Source organism: Rattus norvegicus, chromosome 3, assembly GCF_036323735.1.
Source record: "Rattus norvegicus strain BN/NHsdMcwi chromosome 3, GRCr8, whole genome shotgun sequence".
Lineage (NCBI taxonomy): Eukaryota > Metazoa > Chordata > Mammalia > Rodentia > Muridae > Rattus > Rattus norvegicus.
The window spans coordinates 70,710,598-70,734,638 of NC_086021.1; the positions used below are offsets into that span (position 1 = coordinate 70,710,598).

General features: G+C 39.4%; 1 protein-coding gene across 3 annotated transcripts in view; it reads left to right on the forward strand.

Annotated features, from left to right (window-relative positions):
• Positions 1 to 264: 264 nt before the first annotated feature.
• The window catches only part of Scn2a (sodium voltage-gated channel alpha subunit 2), a 134,708-nt gene continuing 110,931 nt past the window's right edge, over positions 265 to 24,041 (forward strand). The window contains exon 1 of one of the 3 annotated variants that reach the window (XM_063283106.1): positions 265 to 514. The gene's annotated coding sequence lies outside the window, so the exon portion shown is untranslated. 3 annotated transcript variants of the gene reach the window in all.

The following is a 24,041-nucleotide window of genomic DNA, read 5'->3' on the forward strand; positions in this document are numbered from 1 at the left end:
ACATAATAATAACAAATCAAACTCCAAATGTTAAACTACGTTTTTAAAAATGCAAAGTATAATGACTTTCAAATGCTTAGTTTGTAACTAACCAGAGTAGTTGAGTTCGAATACATTAGAATTCTGAAGTATACACCATTTAGTTTTATTTGTTGAATGTTGCTTTGCCAGAGGAAGTTGAATTGCAGTAATTCCACTTGTGACCAGGAGATGGAGCTGTCACGCAAGACGCTACCTTCCTCCATTTATTTATTTATTTATTTTAATTTAGCATGCTGTTTTCTGACAGTGGGTACCATCGGGTGAGTGAGTGTCAGAACAGAAAGCTAAGGCAGAAGCAGAGAGATTGCAGTGATCGCCCTGTCTTTGCTTTTCCTCTTTAGTAAGGATATTATTGCACATGTGAGATTTTTACTTCCTACTGTAGGCTGAATTCTAGAAACCTGCACTGGAGACTGCTACATTCAACACGCACATGGATTCTGTGCTATGATTACCATTCCTTTTATTTCAGGTAAGCAAGCATGATTCTATCTTTGTCGCATCGGGTGAATCACGACTCTACCAAACGATGGCATTTAAAATACGATGTGCTTTGTATTGTTGCATTCAAACCTAAAAGGTTTGAATGCTCTAATTCTGGCTGTTCTGCATTTTTTTTTAAAAAAATTGTCCTATGCTAACATGATCACTGGCTGTGCCATGTTGTATTTTAATGTGTCTACGGCTTCTCAGCCTCTCGTATCTGTGGCTGTATTTGTGTAGCATAAAAAGATAAAGCTTTCAGACTGAGGGATGGGCCTTCTTCTCACGAGGGAAATACTGATGCTTAATGCGTTGAACGAATCATAGAGATGTAATGAAGCAGACTAACATGGCAGTGGCTCTGCCAGGGCCCACAGCTGAGCATCCTGGTCTTAGAGATGCACCAGCATCCTGAGCCCAAGGCGTTTTTTGAACAATTGCTGCTGCTATGATGTTGGGATTCTTTAGGGGTTTTTGTTTTTGTTTGTTTGTCTGTTTTAACCTTTTAGAACGGCATGGAAGTCATACTTCTAGCCCAGGAGTGAAGATTGATGTAATGTGTTTAATAGACTCCGCGTGACAGCATTGGACCTCCCCCCACTCCCCCCTTAGGAGAACAGTGAAAACTAATTAATTGTTGGAGGAAATGGATTATCCTTATCTGTGAAAAAAAGACAGTGGGCATTTAGAATAGTTCCTATTGTGGAAAGTGTTCACGTTTTAAACAATTTTAGGTCACGTGATGTTAGCTAAAGAGTAGAATGACTCAGGAGGTGGAAATGGCAACAACCTGCTTTTTTTTTTCCTCCTGACTCCTATGATTTCCTGTAAAGTCTCTTTTTTGTGATCATCGATAGAAGCAGAAAATGAAATATAGAAACGTCACATCCAGAAGCCATTGGTGGTCATTTGGCTCGACATTTGGATAGATTTTTAATGAATTAAAAATAAACAGGAATATTTTTTGCAAGATTGTTAACTGCTTCACTCCCTCTTAATAAAAAATTTGTGTGTGTGAGTGTGTGTGTGTGTGTGTGTGTGTGTGTGCATGTGCGTGTGTAGGTGGCAGGCAGTGGGGGGTGCATGCATTTGGGATGTTCCTATCTCAGTCATCATTTTCCTATGAAAAGGGAATTATGCTATGTCTCAGGCTGTGAAAGCTATGGGTTGTCTGGGATGTTTAGGAATGCTGAAGAAAATATTATTTGAATCTGTAGAATCTACTGAGAGTTTCCAATTACATGGAGTTCAATAAGTAGGATGATATTTAGAATCACGGATTTTTATTTGGCATGTTTCCATCTTCCATTTAGAGAAGAGCAACCATGGCTGAGAGGTTGTGTGGGCTCTACACTAAGTGAACTATTACACTCAGAATCTATGTTAAATTAAATGCAGCAGGTAAGACTAGGACTCCGATTGGCCGTCTTCAGAATCTTCCACAACAATTATCTTCACTGTTAACATATCCAAACAGCATATTCCAGGTGTACTGATATTGACTCTGGGGGATGTTGACTTGGCAAATTCTGTAAAATAGTTTCTTTCAGTGTATATTGCTCAGTGGATAAACATGCACAGGTTTAAATTTTCTCAGGGGTCTTTCTAAAATCCACAAGACAACGACTCCATTAAACACTTATGGAAACTGTATTACTAAACGTGTTGTCACTTCAGCTTAGGGACACTGTCTACCTTGTGCTCCTGAATGACACACTGCCTTATAGAATCTTATTATCCTATTTCTTCTATCCTATAAAATAGTCTGTGTATACATAGAGAGTAATCTGTGAATACTTAGGTGGTTATACAGACTATATAATATTTCTTCAATATCTGAACAAAAGAAAGGCTTTAATATGTTCCATTTCTACATAAATATTGTGAAATATTACATCTTTACTAAAGAGCAATTCATGGTACAAAGTGAAAAGTAGTTCCAGGTGCAAAGGAGATGGGTCTGTGGCTGGCAGTGAGCACTGCTCTTGCAGAGGGACCTGCATTCAGCCCCTAGCACCCACTCTGGGCAGCGATCTTCTGTAACTCAAGCGCCAAGGGATTCAATACCTTCTTCTGCCTTCACTGCATCCTGCATTCACACATCATTCCCATACAGAGGCATACACACAACCTGAAAATAAACCAAATCTTCAAAAAGAAAAGAAATTTGCTTTAGAGGACCTGACACTTTCTTCTGGCCTCTGTGGTGCACCCGTCTACCCACCCAGACGCTTACCCCACACACTGCTACACAATACAAATAATTAAAAACTAAATGAAACTTAAATAGAGATATACATGTGCAGCAACTGTCACTGCTTAAAATATTATAAACACCAAAATATGGGATGAAGAAATGGGAAAAGCAGGTGGGACTGTGATGTGAGGCCTATCTTACGCCAGGCACTGTGTATCAACATGGGCTCAGAGTTTATGATGATAGAAGTCTCAGGGAAAAGTAAATTTAAAGGCTATTGAAAAGTTAGATCTTTAAGAAAAAACTGAATATGAATTAACAATACAATTTTGCTCAATTTAGGCACAGAGAGAGGTAAGCCCTTGGAAGGAAATTGAGGTTTATTCAGTATTTAAGAGAAGAATTATGGAGAATGAACAATAATCCAATGTTATTTTTGTTTGTTTGCTTATTATATTATGTTGCTATTTTCCTCTGGGGTACTGAAAGTAACATAAGAAATTTGATTTTCAGTATTAAATATTCAACCTACTCAAGCATACGCAATGTTAGATTATATGCGGAGGCTGGTCTTCTGAATTGGTATGAAGTCACAGAGAGCATTTAAATCTCACATAAAAGCAAATCCACGGGGAGGTACCATTGAGGAACATTCCGTTTGGTTAGGATCAGGGAAAATTACATCTGTAAGTCATTGGAAAAAAGTTGAGGCCAGAAACAGCAGTCAGAGTGTTAGAGGGTACAGGGAGAGATTGGTTCCGTGACTGTATCAAACATGGCGTCGCAGGCTAGAGGAGTTCCTTAGTTGTCAATGTTTGTTCTTCCTGAGGTTGGATTCCCAGCACCTACATGGCAACTCACAGCTGTCTGTAACTCCAGCTCCAGGGGCAGCCTCTTCTGGTCTCTGTGGGCACTGAGCACACAGGATGCTCAGACTTACCTACAGGCAAAACCATTCATACACATAAAATAAAGTAACTCTTAAATAAAAAACCTATAAGACCAGAAGAGGTGGCTGATCCTTCAGAATAGTGCTGTGTACATCATTGTGAGTGGCTTCTTGCTGGAATTTAAGTCTGTAAATTCAGAATATGTATTCTCTTTAAACCTACTGACCCCCTAGAGAGGGCCATTTGCGGCATATGGACTTTCTAGAAAGGACCATTAATCCTCAGCAGCAAAATGCTTCCCTGCAGGGCACAGTTTGGTCACATTAATCCTAGAATGAGCCATTAAGAGCACTACTTTAAGGCAAGATCACCATGCATGTCAATACCATGTTACTCTCAAGACAAACACCACTGAAAGCTGGCTTTTGGTTGCTCCAATGAACACTGAGCACACAGAGTGGTTTGACTGGGAATGTCCCCCACAGTCTCACACGTTCACACATCTGTTCCCTCGTTGGTGCTGCTGTTTGTGGGGGTTAGAAGGTACATCTTGTTGGAGGAAGTGTGTCCCAGGAGGCAAGCTTTGGGAGTGGGAAGACTCACCAATTCCAGGTCATCCTGGCAGTTCAAGAGGTGAGCTCTCAGCTTCTGTTACTGCTGCCTTCCTTGCCTCTTGCTGCTATGATAGATTCTTATCCCCCTGGGACCCTAGGCCCAAGAAAAATCTTTCCTTTCATAAGTTTTCTTGGTCATTATATTTTGTCACAGCAACATTTCAGACTTTGGGTTAGACATTATTCAAGCTCTTTCCTAGTCCTCCCATTTCATTGGTACTTGAACCAGGATGCGCCTAGAGAGAAAAGAGTTTGCATATTCACCATTTTCCTTTGCTAACATCTTTGACGCCCCCTACCAGAAATCCTCTGTCCTGTCGGTTGGCAAGCCCAGAATTCTCTCTGCTTTTCTTTAGTCACTCTCAATGTGGCAAAGGGATGTTGATGTTGAATTTCATCTTTCACACAGAAGCGGTTCTCTCAGTTCAGCCCCACTTAGTTCATTTTAGAACTGGCTGGATACAGATATGGCATCAGGACTCCAGAGCTCACTGTGTTCTGTGGGGTCAGAGTGAGGAGGTCAAAGGCGTGCATAATCAGCTTGGCTACTGGTAGCTTTTCTTCCGTCAGGGCTGACTCTGGGCACAACAATAGAAGGCAGATGTTCTCCAGATGCTCCTTGACCTCTGTTTCCCTCTTGGCATCTTCCCCTGAGGACATCCTACATGTCTTCACAAATACCTCAGCTACTTTCTCACTCTTGTAAGGTTATCTTTAGCTCTGATACCTAGTTAATAAAATAATGTATAATTCAAATTGCACATGTGGTTCCTAAATAATTTCTTAATAGATTTAGACTTTACAGCCATCTATAGAATTTATATCCCTGCAATTGTCTGAAGTTTGATGTAACAGGCTTCTTAGAAGAATAGCGTGGACAGTTTGAGTGCTTGAATGGCCATATCACTGTTATAAATGAACAGACTAACTCAGATGTCATTCCACTGACATCTGTTGAACACAGGCAGTTGATTCTTGGAAAACATCTGTATCAGGAGGTTCTGAAATATGCATTACCCGCTCAGAAACCCTAAATAATCATTTCAAAGCTTGGAGCCCTTTCAAAGGATCTAATGTTCGGTTTTCTTGTTATTTGTCTTTGCAAAAATCTGTTTTATAAACTTATAACTTTAACATAGGTCATAGAACACACACACACACACACACACACACACACAATTAAATCTCACAATAATAGTTTCCAGCTTTCTGTTCCAGGCAAGAATTTACACACAGCTTTTTCACATGCCTGCTATCTCTATAATATATGTTTGTGTTTTCTTCTCCAAAATTTAATCTAATAAAAGCAGAATCCATGAAAAAAAAAACGTTTACCGATTTGGGCCTAATGATGAGTCCTAGGACTCAGACCTGACATACACTCACCATGTCAATGAAGGAAAATGAGATCCTTACGAGGGTAGCTGTGGATTACACTGATTCCAAGGAATCAAAGTTTTATTTACATTTTGAGGCCAAAAGTTTGGCAATAGAATGGTGTCTACAGCAGTATTGTTTTAATGTAAGAAAAGATCACTTGAATCAAGAGCCTGGGGCAAAATGTCATAAAATCGAGAAGTAAATGCACTGTGTTTGCCCTCTGTAACAGTAATTCAATAATGGTGTCTTTCCTTATAATTCAAAGCTGTAAAATATCTCAGTATAATTCGATTAATACCCTCAATTATGATCTTTAATGAAGATAATGTCCTTGCTGACAACTAATATGGCCATTTTTAAATTTAATTTCTAAAATTTTCAGAGTTTAAGAGGGGAGCATATCTTCTAATTTGTTTTAAATTTTTGGATTATTTTTGAGACAGGGCCTCACTGTGTAATTCTGAAGCTCTCCTGAAACTAACATTATAGACAAGGCTGGCCTGGAACTCTCAGAGATCTGTCTCCGATGCCCAAGTGCTAGTATTCAAGGTGTGCACCGCCATGCCTGGCTTTGAGGCAAGCATATTTCAAACACGTTTTTATATCAAGTTGGGGTAAAACATTTTTGAGGGTTAAAAGATTATCATTTAGGTATGTTATTTAAAATTGTTAGAAGATAAATTTGCCATGGAATAAAATGCCCTTAGGGGAACAATCACCCCAAGAAGTATTTTAATCATTTCTATTACTATTTCACTTTGGGATACTGTCCTTTGCAGCTATCTAATATTGGCTAGATTTTGTGTTCTCCATATGAGCATGCCTTGATGGTATTATTGAACAACTGTAAATTCTATGATCATGTGATTTTTACCTTACCTGCATATTAGGATAGGAACTATGTAAGAGAGGGCAGCAATAAAATAACAAAATTCTTATATAAGGAATTGGTTGGGCTGTCATGATAAAGGAGAGACTTTATCATAAGATTATTTAAGATAAAAATGAAGTCTGTTGCCTTTCTGTGAATAATTGATGTCAAGATGTGAAATATCTGAGACATAAAGCTGGCCATCTAGGGAGGGTGCTGGCCATGGCATTTGTCACCCAGCATTAGATTGCTTAGATGCATTTCTCTTTTCTCATGTTTCTTGTGGACTGAAAACTTGAGGGAGACCAGTGTAATCAAAAACTTAAGAAGCCATATCCACAGATACTGAATGTGTCTGCTTAGAAGTTCAGTGCAGATGACTGCATGCAGTGTTATAGATCCGGAGGCTTAGTATTTATCTGGGGCTAGCTCTGTTCCTGTGGAATAGCCTTTCTTTGACAACCTCTGTGCTGGAACTAACGTCTTATGGCTGATAGATTAAAAACCATTTGCAATCTATTGAGTTGGCTGACAATTAGCTTCCACCTGCCCAAAAGTTAGCATTTCACTCGATAGCATATTGGCCTCATAGAAAAGTTCCCCATATCTTGCTGTAGTTGCCAATGTATTTTAAACTTTCCTTGACTAATGACTTTCTCTATCCGTGAAAATATAAAACATCATGAAACTGCTTTGATTTTAAAACATGGAATTTTTAGTAACTTCATTATGTGTTCCCAGGCCGTGGTCACTCAAACTTGCTCCAGAATGAACACTCTGTTATTTCCTTTAAGGTGGGAGCTATGGTTTTTGCATTGACACCAGCAACTTCCAGACAGAAAGGACTTGCTAGGCAAGAGCTCAGACCTGTGTGGAACATTCTTAGTTAAGACTTGTTTTAGAATCAGGTGATATAAAATGTAGTGTATAACAAAGGATGTGATTTATTAGCAAGTTCTCAAGAAGAAAGTGTGTAAATCAAATCAAGTCATGGCAAACTGGTGATGTCGGACTGCCTCGTTTTTACAATCTTTAAAAGGAAAGGCAGAAGACAGTTCTATAATGTCTTATATTGAAGCACTGCACCCAGATCAATTATTCCTGATTTTAGTCCCTAGGTGTCAGAAAGTCTAAATGTAAAGTGGCCCATCATTTAGATTAAAAAAAAAATCCGACAAGTTGTCTTTGCCACTGGCTGTGATAGACAAGAAGTCAAAATCCTGAGTGACACATGAGTCCTCAGTTATGTCCTAAGAAATGGTATAATTCTGTAGATTTTGAGACTGACCTCCTATGCATAGAAGGTAACTCTTTACAGAATCGTGGTTAGTAAATCATACTGACTATGGATCTGGGCTTAGAATAAGCAGATTATAGGAAATTGTTTTCCACTTGGTATATATTCTCCCTCAGGGAAGAAGAGTCTGAAATGGAGCCTTCTGGAACCAGCTCTATGGCCCTTGGCCAAAATCTCCCTAGATATCCAGTAATTTTCTCCCAGAAAGTTTAAGATGAAATAAGTCTACTAAACTAAAAATAGCAGTTCACAGATTGCTAGCTGAATGTTAATTTTCCCCTAGACTTACTTAGTTTATATAGCCGAATATTTGCATGCAAGTATTTCTCTGCTCCGTATGCATGAGGGATCCACAGAGGCCAGAAGAAGGCATCAGATCCCCTGGAACTGGAGTTACTGACAATAATCATTCACTAAGCTGGTGCTGGGAACCGGACCCTGGTCCTCTACCAAGGTAGTGGGCTAAGCTCTCTCTCCATCCCCCATAATTTTCAGATAGGGTAACTTGGTGGACTAAATAATTGGACATTCCTGTATCAATATCAAAATAATTTAAATAGAACGGTTTTTAAATAGAAATTTAAGTTTATCATTTTTATGAAAACCTCCACACACAGAAATAAGAAGAGAGTCTAAAACTTAAGTGTCAAGCAAGAACTCTGATCCAAGGCATACGAGCACCCAAAGGAGGTGTATCGTTTACAGAAAAGGTTCTAGCACCCTGGGCTATTTTGTTGTTTAGTTCAGTTAAGTGAGAAAGTTGGCCTCATATTTTCTGTGCTTCAGTTCCTTAGTTCTAATAATATTGTTTACTGATTTAGCTTTTAGAAGCCACCAGGATTTAACCAAAATTACTCAACTGATTCTCTTAAAAAGTCTTGTGTATTATTCTAAAATCTCAGCTTAGATACTTGTTTTCGATAAGCAGGAAATGGAAAACTTTCCTTGAGTGGTCAAGATAGCTCAGTGAGAAAAGACACATGCCACCAAGCTTACCCGTCTGAGTCCAGTTTTGAGGACCCTATGGTGGGAAGAGAAAACTGACCTAGGCTCCCACACTATAGTGCACACTTACCCCTTCTCCCCCCAACATACAATAAATAAGTAAAACGTGTTTTTTAGAAAGTGTAACCAATTTCCTTGTGTAAGTCCATGTTCATGTCATGTCTGGGCTTTAGTGTGTGTGTGTGTGTGTGTGTGTGTGTGTGTAGGTCAAAGTTCAATAACAAGTCTCTCCCTCCATCTTTCTCCACCTTATTTTTGAAAGAGGAGTTCTCACCGAATCTGGAGTCCAGTGTCTGCTAGTGTGTCTGGCCAGTGTGTTTCCATTCGGGCTTTGCCGTTCCAGCGCTGTATGGGCATGTACTGACAAGCCCAGCTTTTTCCTGTAGATGCTAGAGATCAACTCAAGTACTCCTGCCTGTGCACTTTACTATCTAACCTGGAGAGTTTAATCCTTCCTCTATGGGCAAGTACTGAAATGTGTCCATTGAATATATTTCTGTATCTTATACACTTCAGAGTGTCAGTGAGAGATATTTTCTAACATAAGCTATGAACAAAATTACCTCTTAATTATATGAAACTCAACTATCACTTCCTTTATAATGTTCTCTGTTGTATACAAATGAAACATTCATCACTCTCACCTCTCTCTGTACCTGTTATAGTATGGATTAGACATCTCTGTACCTGGGTTATCATCTAATGAAAATTCAAACATTAATGAGACAGATTTTTGTGTCATATTTTTTTCCTAAGGTACCAAGAACCAACACACACACACACACACACACACACACACATGGCTGTGTTAGCTGGCATTCAGATTGCTGTGAAGAATGCCTGACATAAACAGTTTAAAATCAGGAAAGGCATCTAGGTTAGAGTGGCAGAGTTTTCTGTCTATGGTAATGGGAACGGTGTGGTAGAATAGGTTCCAATCCATAGCAGTTGGGGAGCAGAACACTATGACTTCTTGGTGGTGGTGGGACAAGATATAACTACAAAAGACACTCCCCAGAGACCTGCTTCTTCTAGCCAGGCCTCCTCTTTGAAAAGAACAATCCATTGAAATATTTAAATCATCAGCGGGTAAATAAGCCAGTAGGTGAGAGTCACCACTATCTGATTGGCTCTCGAAGTGCTCTGGAAGCACTCACTCTCAAGGACACACCAAGATGTGCTTCCCTGAGCTCATTGGTATTGCTTGGTTCCGTCAAGATGACAATCAAAATGAATAATCACAACTGAGTTCCAAGGGAGAGCATCAGTGTGTGAGAGCTGCATTATTTGATCCAGATATTGTTTGAAAAGCCTTGTTTGCATCATGCAAATGTGTCCTGCTTCTAAAGGCTGACTAAAATAAGTCATAGCAGTTTCCTTTCGTGGACATGCTCTTAACAGTTTAATGGCCTTTTAATTTGATTTCATTTTCAGTTTACTCCTGTTGGTATGCGCAGTGAAACAAACAAGCATACAGCATATAAAATATTCAGAGGGACTAATAATTACAATTCTCCTGTTATCTGTCTCCTGAGTGTGCACATGCTCTCTGGAATCTTTGGGCTCCACAATAGGGTAACTTTTATAGGCAGTGTCTTAAGTTCAGTTTGTATTGCTATGAGCAATAAAGACCATGACCCAAAGCAATTTGGGAAGAAAAAGTTTTAATTGGCTTACCTATGCTGGGTCACGCTCCATTGAAGGAAGCTCAGACAGGAACTCAAGACAGGAATCTGGAGACAAGAAGCAAACACCATTGAAGAGTACTGTTTACAAGCTCGCCCCCATGGCTTACTCAGCCTGCATTTTATATAACCCAGGATGACCCGCCCAAGGGTGTTACTGTGAGCTCACATGTCAATCATTAATCATGAAAATGCTTCACAGAGCTGCCTAGGTTCAATCTGATGGAAATACTTTCTCAGTTGGGAAATCCCTCTTCCCAGATGACTCTAGCTTGTGTCAAGTTTTAAAAGACGAAAAACTAAGCCAGTGTAGAATTAACCAATAATAGACACACGCACACACTCATACACACGCACTCACCATATAACATACAGCCTGTATCTTCTTCTGTCAAAGTTGTAACCTTAACAATACAGAGATGTAAGTGCCATAGGAGAAATAAAATGTAGTTTGCAACACTCTTCTAGCATATTGACTGCAAAGATTGTGGATTTTGGCAATAATTTTAAATCTTTAATTGCAGAATTTAGACCAAACCTTATTTATATAGTCAGTAACGTCACATTCTTCTTCACTTTCTCCCACCATTATGCATTCTCTGACTTTTCATGTTTGTTGACTCTGTCAAAGATTTCCTCTCGTTGTTCAAAACCACAGAGTTGTAAATGACACAGAATGTGCTTTTAAAAAAATAATGAAATACGTCTTAGTCCTGCAAGCATTTCATAATATATGAGTAGTTTATTGAGTTCTAGAATATGCTGTGTCAGTTTCAGTGAAAATGTTTCTTGAAATCAGAGAAAATAATGTTTTAGGACCCAGTGTTCTTTAGAAGTGACAAACAGATTCTTGACTACTGAGCACAGAATCAGATGAAATAGGCAAGAACAATGCCCTAGCTAGGAGAGTGTGAATCATAAATGAGCAATCCATCCACAGGTTAAGGGCAATCTATAGATATCTGAAATATTCCAATATTCTTGTGGTAAAAAACAGTGGAACTTGGTGGTATGAGGACAGGGCATTGTAGTTTCCTTTCAGGCTGATATGTCTGGTCTGACAGACTGGTCCTACCTTGCTTGGGAATGCTGTCCTTTCCAGGGTCAAGACTAGGGTAACCCCCTCCCTGATCTCTCTTCCCTTAGTATGGCAATGAAACACAGAGGCCATAGTTCTGCCAAGTGACCTGACTTCTTGTGCATCCCACTAATTATTCTTTCCTCTTCCTCTGCTGCTGGTCTGGTGTGCACCATGCTTTACTCACTGCCCCTTATGCTACTACACTGTTGTCAGGAATTTTTAATACCGTTGGCTTAATCCCTTTGATTAAATTCCCCCTATTAGATGTATCGTATCTTTTCTGCCAATAATTATATTGGTGAAATAGCTGACATTCTATGAAACATCTCCTGCTCTATAGGCCTGTATTTAAAAAGTTGCTGCTATTTGATCCTCACAATGATCCTGGTAGTTTGGTATTTAACATCCAAGAGTACAAAGAAATTAGAAGTTATATAACTCGGTAGCCTTGCAGATTAGAAACCTTAGCAGCCAAAACAGCGTGTGTGGAGCAAGACATGAACTCTAGGCTTAGATTTTGTTTTGTTTTTCCTTTTTTTTTATTTAATTTTTTTTTACACTCCAGATTTTATTCCCCTCCTAGTCCACCCTCCAATTGTTCCACATCCAATATCTCCTCCCGCCCCCCTGTTTCCACGCGGCTGCCCCCTCCATCCTCACTACATCAGACCTCTAAACACCCTGGGGCCTCCAGTCTCTTGAGGGTTGGTGCATCTTCTCTGATTGAGCCCAGGCTAGGCAGTCCTCTGCTGTGTTGGGGGCCTCGTATGCTGCCTGGTTGGTGTTCCAGTGACTGAGAGATCTCAGGGGTCCAGGCTAATTGAGACTGCTGGTCCTCCTGCCCTGCTCCTCAGCTTCCTCCAGCTTTTCCCTAATTCAGTCACAGTGTTCAGGAGTTTCTGTCCGTTGGTTGGGTGTAAATATCTGGGTCTGACTTTCTTAGCTGCTTGTTGGGTCTTTCAGAGCACAGTAATGATAGGTCCCTGTTTGTGAGTGCTCCATAGCTTCAATAATTGTGTCAGACCTTGGGGCTCCCCTTGAGCTAGATCCCACTTTAGGCCTGTTGTTGAACCTTTGTTTCCTCGGGATCCTCTCCACTTCTATCCCTGCAGTTCTTTCATACAGGAACAATTGCAGGTCAGAATATTTGACTGTGGGACGACAACCCCATCCCTCGTTTGATGCTCTCTTTCTGGTGGAGGTGGGCTCTACAAGTTCCCTCTCCCCACTGTAGGGCATTTCATCCAAGGTCCCTCCCTTTGAGTCCTGAGAGTCTCTCACCTCCCAGGTCTCTGGGACATTCTGGAGGGTTCCTCCAACCTCCTACCTACTGAGGATACCTCTTTCCATTCTTTTTGCTGGCCCTCAGGGCTTCAGTCCTTTCCCCACACCCAATATCAGATCATGTCCTGTTCTTTCCCTAGCCCCATCCCCTTTCCCTCCCAAGTCTCTCCCTCCCTTCCCCATTGTGATTGCTGTTTTTCTAAGTCCCAAGAGGGACTGAGGTGTCCTCACTTGGGCCCTCAGCTTGTTGAAATTTTTGAGTTCTATGGACTGTACCTTGGGTATTCTGTACTTTTTTTTCTTTGGCTAATATTTACCTACTAGTGAGTACATACCATGAGTGAGTACATATCCTTCTGGGTCTGAGTTACCTCATTCAGGATGATATTTTCTAGTTCCATCCATTTGCCTGAAAAACTCAGGATGTTCTTGTTCTTAATAGCTGAGCAGTATCCCATTGTGTAAATGAACCACATTTTATGTATCCATTCCTCTCTTGTGGGACATCTGGATCATTTCCAGCTTCTGGCTGTCACAAGGCCGCTATGAACATAGTGGAACATGTTCCCCTATGGCATGGTGGGCATCTTTTGGGTATATTCCCAAGAGTGGTATTGCTGGGTCTTCAGGTAGATCTATTTCCAATTTTCTGAAGAACCTCCAGATTGATTTCCAAAGTGGCCGTACCAGTTTGCAGTCCCACCAGCAATGGAGGAGTGTTCCTCTTTCTCCACATCCTCGCCAACGTGTGTTGTCACCTGAGGTTTTGATCTTAGCCATTCTGATTGTTGTAAGGTGGAATCTCAGGGTCGTTTTGATTTTCATTTCTCTAATCTCTAAGCACTTTGAATATTTCTTTAGGTGCTTCTCAGCCGTGCAAGATTCATCTGTTATGAATTCTCAGTTTAGTTCTGTACCCCATTTTTTTATTGTCTTTGGGGATGGTGGTGGTTAGCTTCTTGAGTTCTTTGTATATTTTGGACATAAGCCCTCTATTGGATGTGGGGTTAGTGAAGACCTTGTCTCAATTTGTAGGTTGCTGATTTGTCTTATTGACTATGTCCTTTGTTTTACAGAAGCTTTCCAGTTTCACAAGGCCCCATTTATTAATTCTTGATCTTAGAGAGTAAGCCATTGTTGTTCTGTTTAGGAAATTACCCTTGAGACAATGAGTTCAAGGTTATTTCTCACTTTCTCTTCGATTACATTCAGTGTATCTGGTTTTATGTTGAGGTCCTTGATCCACTTTGTAATAAATGAATTGACATGTTTCTAAAGATAAATAAAAAAGATGAACAAGAAAAATACCGTAGATCCAGCTACACTGTTCCTGGTTAGATATCTGAAGGGTCTAAGTCGGTACACCACAGAGGTTCTTGCACATTTACGTTTATTGCAACATTGTTCACAATATCCAAGATATGCTGGGTCTGGGGAGATGGCTCAGTGCTTAATAGCATTGACTGTGCTTTCAAAGTACACAGGTTCAATTCTCAGTACCAACACAGCTACTTAGAATTGTCTGTAACTCCAGTTCCAGGAGATTTGACAGTGCCACACAGACATAAAGGCAGGTAAAACACCAATCAGTACACATAAAATAAAAATATTAAAGAACAATATCTAAGATAAGGAATACCTGAAGCCATCAACTGATGAGTGTTTAAAGAATATGTGGCCTCTAGCCTAAAATTAAGTAAAGGCATAAAATTTCTTCTGAATAATGACAGTTGAAAATTGAGTATCAACATCCTTGTGTAATTATATTTTTTATTTTATAAAACTATTAATTATGCAATCAGGACAAAAGGATGGGCAGATTATTTTATATTAGAATGTTTTATTTTAGAATGTTATTTTTATTAAAAATAGATTTTTTATTATACAATAGATTCTTATTACAGCTTCCCTTCCCACAGCTCCTCCATATCTTCCCCACCTCCCGACTCACCTAAATCCTTTCTCTTTCTATTTCACTAATAAACAAACATACACTCAAAATAGTAATTAAGTAAAATAAGATAAAAACAAAAAAATTGAGCAAAACAAATAGGAAAAAAAGCCAATGAGAAAGCACAAGAAACACACATAGGTGCAAAAGTACACACCTTCACACATATAAACCATAAAAACAAAATAAATCACAATTCATAATGTATAAGCAAAATACCTGTAAAGTTAAAAGGGCCAGACAAAGCATTATGAGGCAAAAATACTTCCAAAATACCATTGAGTTCATTGTGTATTGACCATCTACTACTGGGCACGGGATCTGCCAATGAGAGTGGTTTGTATGTCCGTGAGACTCCACTGGAGACACCTAGGTTTTCCTTTGTGAGGGGCTATCAATTAGAGATAGATTCTTGCTGCATTTCACAGAGAACTGAATCAAACATTACAGAGGAATATACTGGTATTCCTTCTGCAGAGAGGGCTGGAGAGGAACCACTGTTTTATGACCAGTTGTTAGTTTCTGCTGTTCTCATACTGGATGCCCAGACTTTGATTCCTGATAGACATCTGTTAGTAAGCAGTCATCTAAAACATTTGAGACATTCTTGACACGATGATGGAGGCTTTGACTGTCCCATCCTTGATCTTCACTCATATGGAGCAAACTGCCTTATATAAGACCCTCTTAAAACCTATAGAGCATAAAGCAGTATCTAGCAGCAAGCCATGATTTTTCTCTGTCTCTTTTGCTTAAAAAGTCTGGGGAATCACAATGTATAAAAATTACATTGAATTCAAAGTTGAGTATTCATAAGTAGTTTCATTAGAACACAGCCATGTTCTCTCTCTCTCTCTCTCTCTCTCTCTCTCTCTCTCTCTCTCTCTGTGTGTGTGTGTGTGTGTATGTGTGTGTGTGTTGATAACTGTTTTCATCTAAGAACAAGCTTGTGTATTTGCACTATGTATCATACATATTCCTAAACATTTAATAAAAAGTCTCTTACAGAAATTGAACTTCAGATTCCAGTGTATGCTTTACTCTACTGTAAAGGAAAATGTAGGTGTCGGCCAACATTCAAACAGGTGACCATTTCTAGTGAGATGTATAGTATACTTGTGTCACAGTAGTTCCTACTAATTTTACCATTTCTCAGCTTATTCTCTTCACTTTAGGATCTGTCTCTAAATAATTGTGATGCTTATTTTTCTGCTCTTGATTCAATACTTATTACTATTGCATTTGCATTGGCATACCCTTCCCCCGATTGGTAGGATACATCTGAAAAATACTAACAGTGAAATTGTTATTTCCTTACTTTGAAACCATATTTGTAAAGCTTCATTATTATTTGTCGTTCTCTGTGTCTGTCTGAGTCAGCTCCTGGTGAAGCCTCTCAGAGGACAGCATGCTCCTGTCTGCAAGCATAACAGAGAGTCATTAATAGTGTTGGGAATTGGTTCTTACCCGTGGGATGGGTCTCAAGTTGGGCAAGTTATTAGCTGTGGCCATTCCCTCCGTCAGCTCCTTGTCTCATCCCTGCAGTTTGTGTAGACAGCATAAAGACAGCATAACTTTTGGGTTGAAAGTTTTGTGAATGTATTAGTGTCTCTACGTCTCCACTGGGGTTCCTGACTGGCTACAGGACATGACCTCTTCAGGTTTCCTATCTCTGAATCCCTAACATAGTGAATCGCAACTAAGGTGACCCCCATTGATTTTGATTCTTGGGCGCCTCTCTTATCCCAGGTCTCTGCCTAGTCCTGGAGATGTCCCTACCTCCTCACCCTTGTTAACTGCAGGTGTCCACTCATTTTCATGACCATCTAGCCATCTCTGCTGTCCTGCCCCACACCTAATCCTCAATTCCCCATTCCTCTTTCTATCCCACTCCATCCCAGTTCCCTCCTCCATCTGCCTTTTATGACTACTTTATTCCTCCTTCTAAGCGGGATCCAAGCTTCCTTGTTAAGGCCTTCCTTCTTGTTTAGCTTTGTTGGGTCTGTGGACTGTAACATGGTACCTGTATTTTATGGCTAATATCCATTTATCAGTGAGTACATACCATGCATGTACTGGGGACTGGGTTACCTCACTCAGGATGATATTCTCAAGTTCCCTCCATTTACCCACAAAATTCATGTCTTTGTTTTTAATAGCTGTCTTGGAATTCACTCTGTAGACCTAGCTAGCTAGGCTAACCTCAGAGGTTCCTGTGCCTCTGCTTTCCAAGTGCTGGGATTAAAGGCATGCACCACCAGGCCTGGCTAAAATCTTGTTTTAAAGTGATTTAGTTTATTTTTAAAATCTCCTTGTGACTTGCCTAGTTAGGTTCTCTCTTTCTCGTCTCATTTTTAATGACTTTGTTTTCATAGACACCCTTTTTATATGAAGTTTCAAAGATTTTAACATGTTTTTTTCATTTTAAATTCCATATTGTATTTGACTGTTGTCAACTTTCTCACTTTCCGGTTGCATCTTTCCCTTGAACCTTTTAAGTCAAAATTGTTAAGTTTCCCCATTTTATTGGCAGTTTCACAGACTAAAGTCTTCAAATCCATTCCTGAATCATTCTGTTTACTCTTTTGTGGATTTCTTGTGCTCTTAAGTTTACTGCTTCTTATTTTAATCGCTTGGCTCTTTGGTCTTGAGACACACGGTTGATAGATTTTGCTTTAACGGAATCATGAAAGGGTTATATAAGATCAATGAGGGGTGTGTTGAAAAATCACAATGATGGTATCCCTAAAAGACCACACCTGTACTGTAATTCTGAGCTTCTCTTTGACCCAAGTTTTCTTTTGAAGATTCTTCTGTTTGCTTGCTTGCCTTTAGGTTTAATGTTGTATACCTGATTAATGTCTTGTGGCCAAACTCTCCGGTAAAGCCCCCAAAGTGTTTACTTTAAAAGCTTATTCATGGGCTGAAGTTGCGACACAGTGGGTAGGATGCTTGTCTAGTCTGCATGACGGCCCGGGTTTGGTCTTCTACACTGCACACTCAGTGTTGGGACACAGGACATGAATCTCTCACCCCAGCACTGAACAGGAAAGTCAGAAGTTCAAGATCATCTTTGGTCACAATAAGTCTGTGGCCAGCCTGGCATGCATAACTCCATCTCAAGAAACAAAAATGTTTTTAAAGAGAGAGGAACGGGTATACTCTGTAGGATTTGGGCTTTTGCTGCTTTGTTCTTTTGTAACTGATCAGTTTTATTAGTTAATTGTAAAAAGAATTTTCATTTTATAGTACTATTTAATTCATTCTCATTAAAAATATAAGTACTTCAGTCACAACTCTAATACCTGCATTCTGCTTGCAGAATTTATCTCTCAAAAACTGAAAAGGAAGAATTTATATATCTCACATTTGTGTAGACTTTCTAGTAGTTTTGTAGAATGCACTGCTCCTACCAATTTTGTAAATTCATCTGCCACTTTGATATAAAATTATCCTACCTAGACATGAAACTTTCTTGATCCTGAATGCATATTTTGTCGCCAATAACTTTGGAAAATCTACATTTTTGTTTATATTTGCCTGATGTATTTTTGCTCTCATCTTATTTTTAACGTTGGCAACTTGTTCCGTGCTTCTTTTAAATAAACAGCATCTGTTCATCTCTTGCATTATGATCTAATTTGGTGCTTTTGTTAGTTAATGTGAATCAAACAATTCACAATTTAATATTACTGGTTGGTATATCTGGTTTCTTGTCTGGTAATATTTTTTTGATTGCTTCTACTTTTAGTCCTGACTGTTTTTCCTCATTTTTTTTTGGTTAGTCTTAAGCCTTTTAACAACCAATTTTTTTCTTCTCTTGTTTTTTCCTAATTATTGATATTATAGTTACATATATTATTTTGTGCTTGTTTTTTATCTTAAAGAGAAATTATGAGTGTCACAAATGAAACAATAGCTATTAGCAAAGACAATGTGAGATAACGTAATAATTATTTACTTGCCCAACAACTTTCTCACATATATGTAAGCTTACTTGGCATGGTGCTGGCAGTCCTGGGTATGACCCTGAGCACTTCAAACAGCCGAGATCAGTCAATCAGGCAGTCGGTCAATGTAGTTCGTCATTTTATACAAGGTTCTGGGAAACATTTTTCCTCCCGTGACATAGTTATGTTGACAATGATTTGCATTTACCCTGTGGTATATCTGGACTATATGCATCCCTAAAGTTTTTTTGCTATAATTCTCCCCTTTACTCTGTCTTCAGTTAAACTAAATGTGCTCAGATTGCTTTCCTGTGACACACAGGTTGGTGGTGCATTTCCTCAGCTGTGGCTGTGTCACATTTTCCTCTTAGCCAAGAAAGACAACTTTGTTGGTGCACAGGTATTTTACCCTAAAATATTCTCAGGGTAAAAATAAGGACAAAATAAGGCAGTCAACATTTTCCTGTGTTTTTCTTCCCATTAGAAGCTATATTTTCCCTACCAGAGTTATTTTCCCATTAATTTTTACCTTCTCTAGCAGTCATGAGATATGTCTCTATTTAGGTGCTTTTCAATACGACCTTTTAATTTAAGGATTCCTTTGGTTTGATGATTCCATTCTAGTAAAGGGGGTGTGGTTCACTTGCTGTACCATCCTGAGGACCTGAGTTTTGACCTTCCGTACCTATATAAAAACCAAGCATGGCCACTCATGACTATACCCCAGCGCTATACCAGAGGTCATAGGAACAAAAAAGAAAGTTCCTTGGTACTTGCTGTGCAGCCAACAGAACATCAAAGATCAGTGAGTTTTGGGTTCAGTGAGAGACCTTGCCTTAAGAGAACAGAGAGTGATGGAGTTATGACATCCTTCTTTGCCCTCCTCACCGGTGTACACACTTGTGCACACAAAAAGAGCACACACACACACACACACACATACACACACTCATGCACACACAGCGTACATACACATGCATAAGCATGCATAAAAATGTACAAACAAGCATGCATACACACATGTGTACATACACACAAATTCCATTCTTTCTTTAAACTGTATCTTATTGCAAGTATCTGTTTACATTTTCCCTTAAAGTGCTTTCTTCAATCATAGCATCCTTAGGGCTTTCCTCTGATATGACTTTAAACCTTTAATCACTTTACCTCAATCCAGGGAATCTGTTTTTGTTTGTCTATGAATTTTCAAGCTCAGTTGTCTTCATTTTTCAAATTTATTGGTTACTTTGCATATCATACTTTCATACCTATATTTATCTGTTTCTGATTTTATGTTTGCTTTGTAAATATTTTTCCTTGAGAATTTCATTTATGAGTACTGTCTCATTCTCATTCCTCCCTTTGTTCCTGCAAGTTCCTTCTTACCAAATTCAAAATATCTTCTTTATTATTGATACATATATATGTATATATGAGCACATGAATATATCATCCACTAAGTCCATTTATAATCTACCAATTTTTATCAGAGTCCCCATATTTGGAATCCACTGCTCTCAGCTTTCCTTTCATTATGGTGTCCTCTTAATTATAAGGGTATATGTTCTAGTTCTTAAAGAGACACCATCCCAATCACTATGTTAATGTCCCTTTTGTGAGCAATGATAGTTTTCTAAAAATCTTACAAAAAAATTTTTTTTTACTTATTCTGTCAGAAAATATCTGACCCTGAACAACAGTGGGATTTGGCACAGTTATATCAAATATGCTTAGTTTCCTATAAACATGACACAATCTTTTAGGAAGAGGTTACAAGTTCAACATTTTTTATTTTTTTTATTTTTTTTTAATTTTTTTCGGAGCTGGGGACTGAACCCAGGGCCTTGCGCTTACTAGTCAAGCGCTCTACCACTGAGCTAAATCCCCAACCCTCAACATTTTTTAATATTGCTTTGCTTCCTTTTAGTGAAGCAAGGAAAATATAAGCCAATTCTAGCTGGTGTTGTGTAGTTTGGTGTCTAGGATGAGTCAAGAGAAGTGATACACTGTTTTCCGAATTCCACATGTTGGTGTGGAGCAGTGTCCTGTCGGTGAGGTATGCAGCATCCTCCCGCTGGTGCAGAACATGCCCTTCCTTCAAACCTTCCTCCACATCCTGTTAGGACTGTCGCGTGCTGCTGGCCATTCTTTCCTCAGCTAGCTGATCTGCAGTTTTCTCATCTGGGCTGGCGCTCCGCTTTCGTTCACATGGCTAGAGAAAGGCACTTGAGGTCCACGTAGAGCTCACCTACCCAGTTTTCTTCAAGGATAGGCTTGGATTTAGCAAATGAAATGCTGGGTTTCATGTGCATTTTCATAAATCTTTCATCTTTGCCTCTTCATCACTGCCTTCCCCTACCCTCCCTTCCCTCCCTCCCTCCTTCTGGTGTCTGCTGGTATGTTGTATATTCCATTACCCTCTCTTTTGATGCCCCAAGTCCCATAAGATCTTTCTGTCTCACGGCTTACTCTCCAGTTTCATGATCTACACACAACATATACAAACGTATATACATATAAAGACACAGACACACAAACATATACACATGCATATGTGCATATGCATACGTATGCCACACATGCACACATACATACATACACATCACTTTTCTGTTTTCTAGCATTCACGCATGTTTTCTCTTCTCAACTCTTCTCTGGATAGCCAAGGAATTTTTGTGGTTGTTGTTTTGCATCTAACAGAAGAACAAGTAACAGATATCTGTGATCTGTTACTATTCAATCCAAAAGTACGTCTCTTTGAGTTCTAAAATTATTCGTGAATAAAGTATAGTTAGAAAATCATGTTCTAATAAATGTATTTTATTTACTTAGTAGAAAATTGTTTGTACCACCTTTGTCTTGAAATAATTTCTCTTTCCTTTCTTTTTTAAACAATATATCAGCCTCTTCCTCCTTTTTTCTTCTCGTCTTGTCTTTCTTCTCTTTGTTGTTCAGCTCCTCCTCTCCCTCTTCTTCCTCCCTTCCTTTCCCTCTTTATCATATCTTCTTTGGGAATGAGAAGTTATTATAGTGCAATGAAGCACTAGACTAGGAATTAGAAGAATAAATTTCAAATATATTCTCCAGATTCTTAAATGGTGTGAACTCGGATTCTATTACTTGGAAGTAAGAGGCTGGATTATTTCTAAAATGTCTTAGGGATCCACATTGGTCTCAGTAAATGTATAAGGGAAAGCAGTGCTATCTTGTCATCTGATGAGACCATGCTGTCAGTACTGTAGTTCCAGTTTTCAAGGGAATCAGAAGCCCTTGCTATGTCGCTAGTGTCCATTTAGGTGGATTGCCTTTGGTTCGTGCTATTAGCTTCCTGATCTTTTATTAGTTAGGACAGTGGTTCTCAACCTATGAGTCACGACCCTGTTGGGGTTCCATACCAGAGATCCCACACACCTGATATTTGCATTATGATTCATAACAGTAACAAAGTTACAGTTATGAAGTAGCAATGAAGATAAATTTATGGTTGGAGGCCACCACAGCAGGAGGAACTGCGTTCAACGGTTGCAGCATTAGGATCATTGAGAACCACCGAATCAGAGGAAAAAAGTTTGCTAGCCCCTCTCAGTTGGGTTCCATCTATGACGTGTGATGGAGTTGGATGTGGCTGTCATCGCACCTTGTCTGAGCGGTCCATGAACTTGGTCTCACTGCCTTAGTGCTTATGGTGTTGAATGTGTTTGAGAAAGGAAAGGATAGGCTATCTCATCATACCGGAGTGTGCGTCATCATCTGGGTAATTATCTGCCACTGTTCAAGGGACCAGTTAATCTGGAAATGGGAATGACCTCTGCGTGCTTTGGTTACCCCTCTGGTGGAATGGCCTCTGCTTGGTCTTTTAAGTGGCAATTACTGTAAAACGTCCCATGCGAACCCACAATGCAAACTGATGTTTTATGCAAGCGATAATCCTGCCTGGAAATGACAAACGGAGGCCTCACATGAATGTTTGGTGTCCATCAATAACATTTCACATAGCTTTTCACCCTGTCCCTTAATGCAAAAAGTTTGCTGAATCTTAAAATGTTGACAACTTCTGAAATGATTGGTCTCCTTATAAATCTATAATTGATCTTTCCCTGGATTAAAAACTATGTTTATTATGACTTAACTACTGAAAATAACACATTGTACATGCTTTGATTCTTTAAGAATGTCATTCACATTTGTGATTTATCTTGATCATATTTACCCAGTCATTACACCAATGCCTCCCAGATACCCCCCTACATTCCCACCCCAACTTCACACACACACTATTTTTATAGCCCTCTGAGTCTAATTAACACTCTGTCTCTGTCTCTGTGTCTCTGTATGTGAATGTGAGTGTGTGTGCATCCATCCACTGAAGCACTGTCATCTTACTAGAGACCACAACCCCCCACACATCCACAGAAAACTGAATCTCTTCTAGCAACTAGCAACTATCCACAGTTCCTCGGCAAGGAATGGGGGAGCTAATGAACTCCTTTCCCTCAGTGCTGGAATGTTGACAGCTTCGTCTTGTCAGGTCTTTTGTAGTCAATCACAACTGCTGAGAATGTCTCATTGAATGTGTGCATGTTCTCTACATGTATTCCGCCTTGTATCATGGATACTGTTTAGCCCAGTTCTCTCAAATGCTGGCCCCTACACATTTCCACCTCCTCCTTACATCATGTTCTTTAAGCCTCGAGGGGAAGGTCCAAGACGTTGTTCTTGATACTATTTCTGTCTTATGTTGAGGTGTGTGTGTGTGTGTGTGTGTGTGTGTGTGTGTGTGAGAGAGAGAGAGAGAGAGAGAGAGAGAGAGAGAGACAGAGAGAGAGACAGAGAGACAGAGAGACAGAGAGAAACAGAGAGACAGAGACAGAGAGACAGAGAGAGACAGAGAGACAGAGACAGAGAGACAGAGACAGACAGAAAGATAGAAAGACAGAGATAGAGTGTCAGGGACAGAGAAAGAGAGATAGAGAGACAGACCCAGAGACAGAGACAGAGAGGAAATGGGAGAGTGCACGAAACAGATTTGCAGATTTAAAATGAAGAAAGGTGTAATGAGGGTGACCAACATTAGTGAAAATTTCTGTTTTCCATATTTAATCCCCAAACACAAGAACTTGGGCCCTCTTCAGTTTCTTCAGCAACCCCTCCAACAAACATTTCAATTTTATTCAAGGGACTATTGGAATCATCTCTCCTTAATATTTATTATTTCTGTCTAGATTTAGACCCTTAATGTGTTTTTCCTGGGACTTATTTTGCCTTTTGTATGTCACGTGAAACATTACACACGAGCATGCAGTTGATTGCT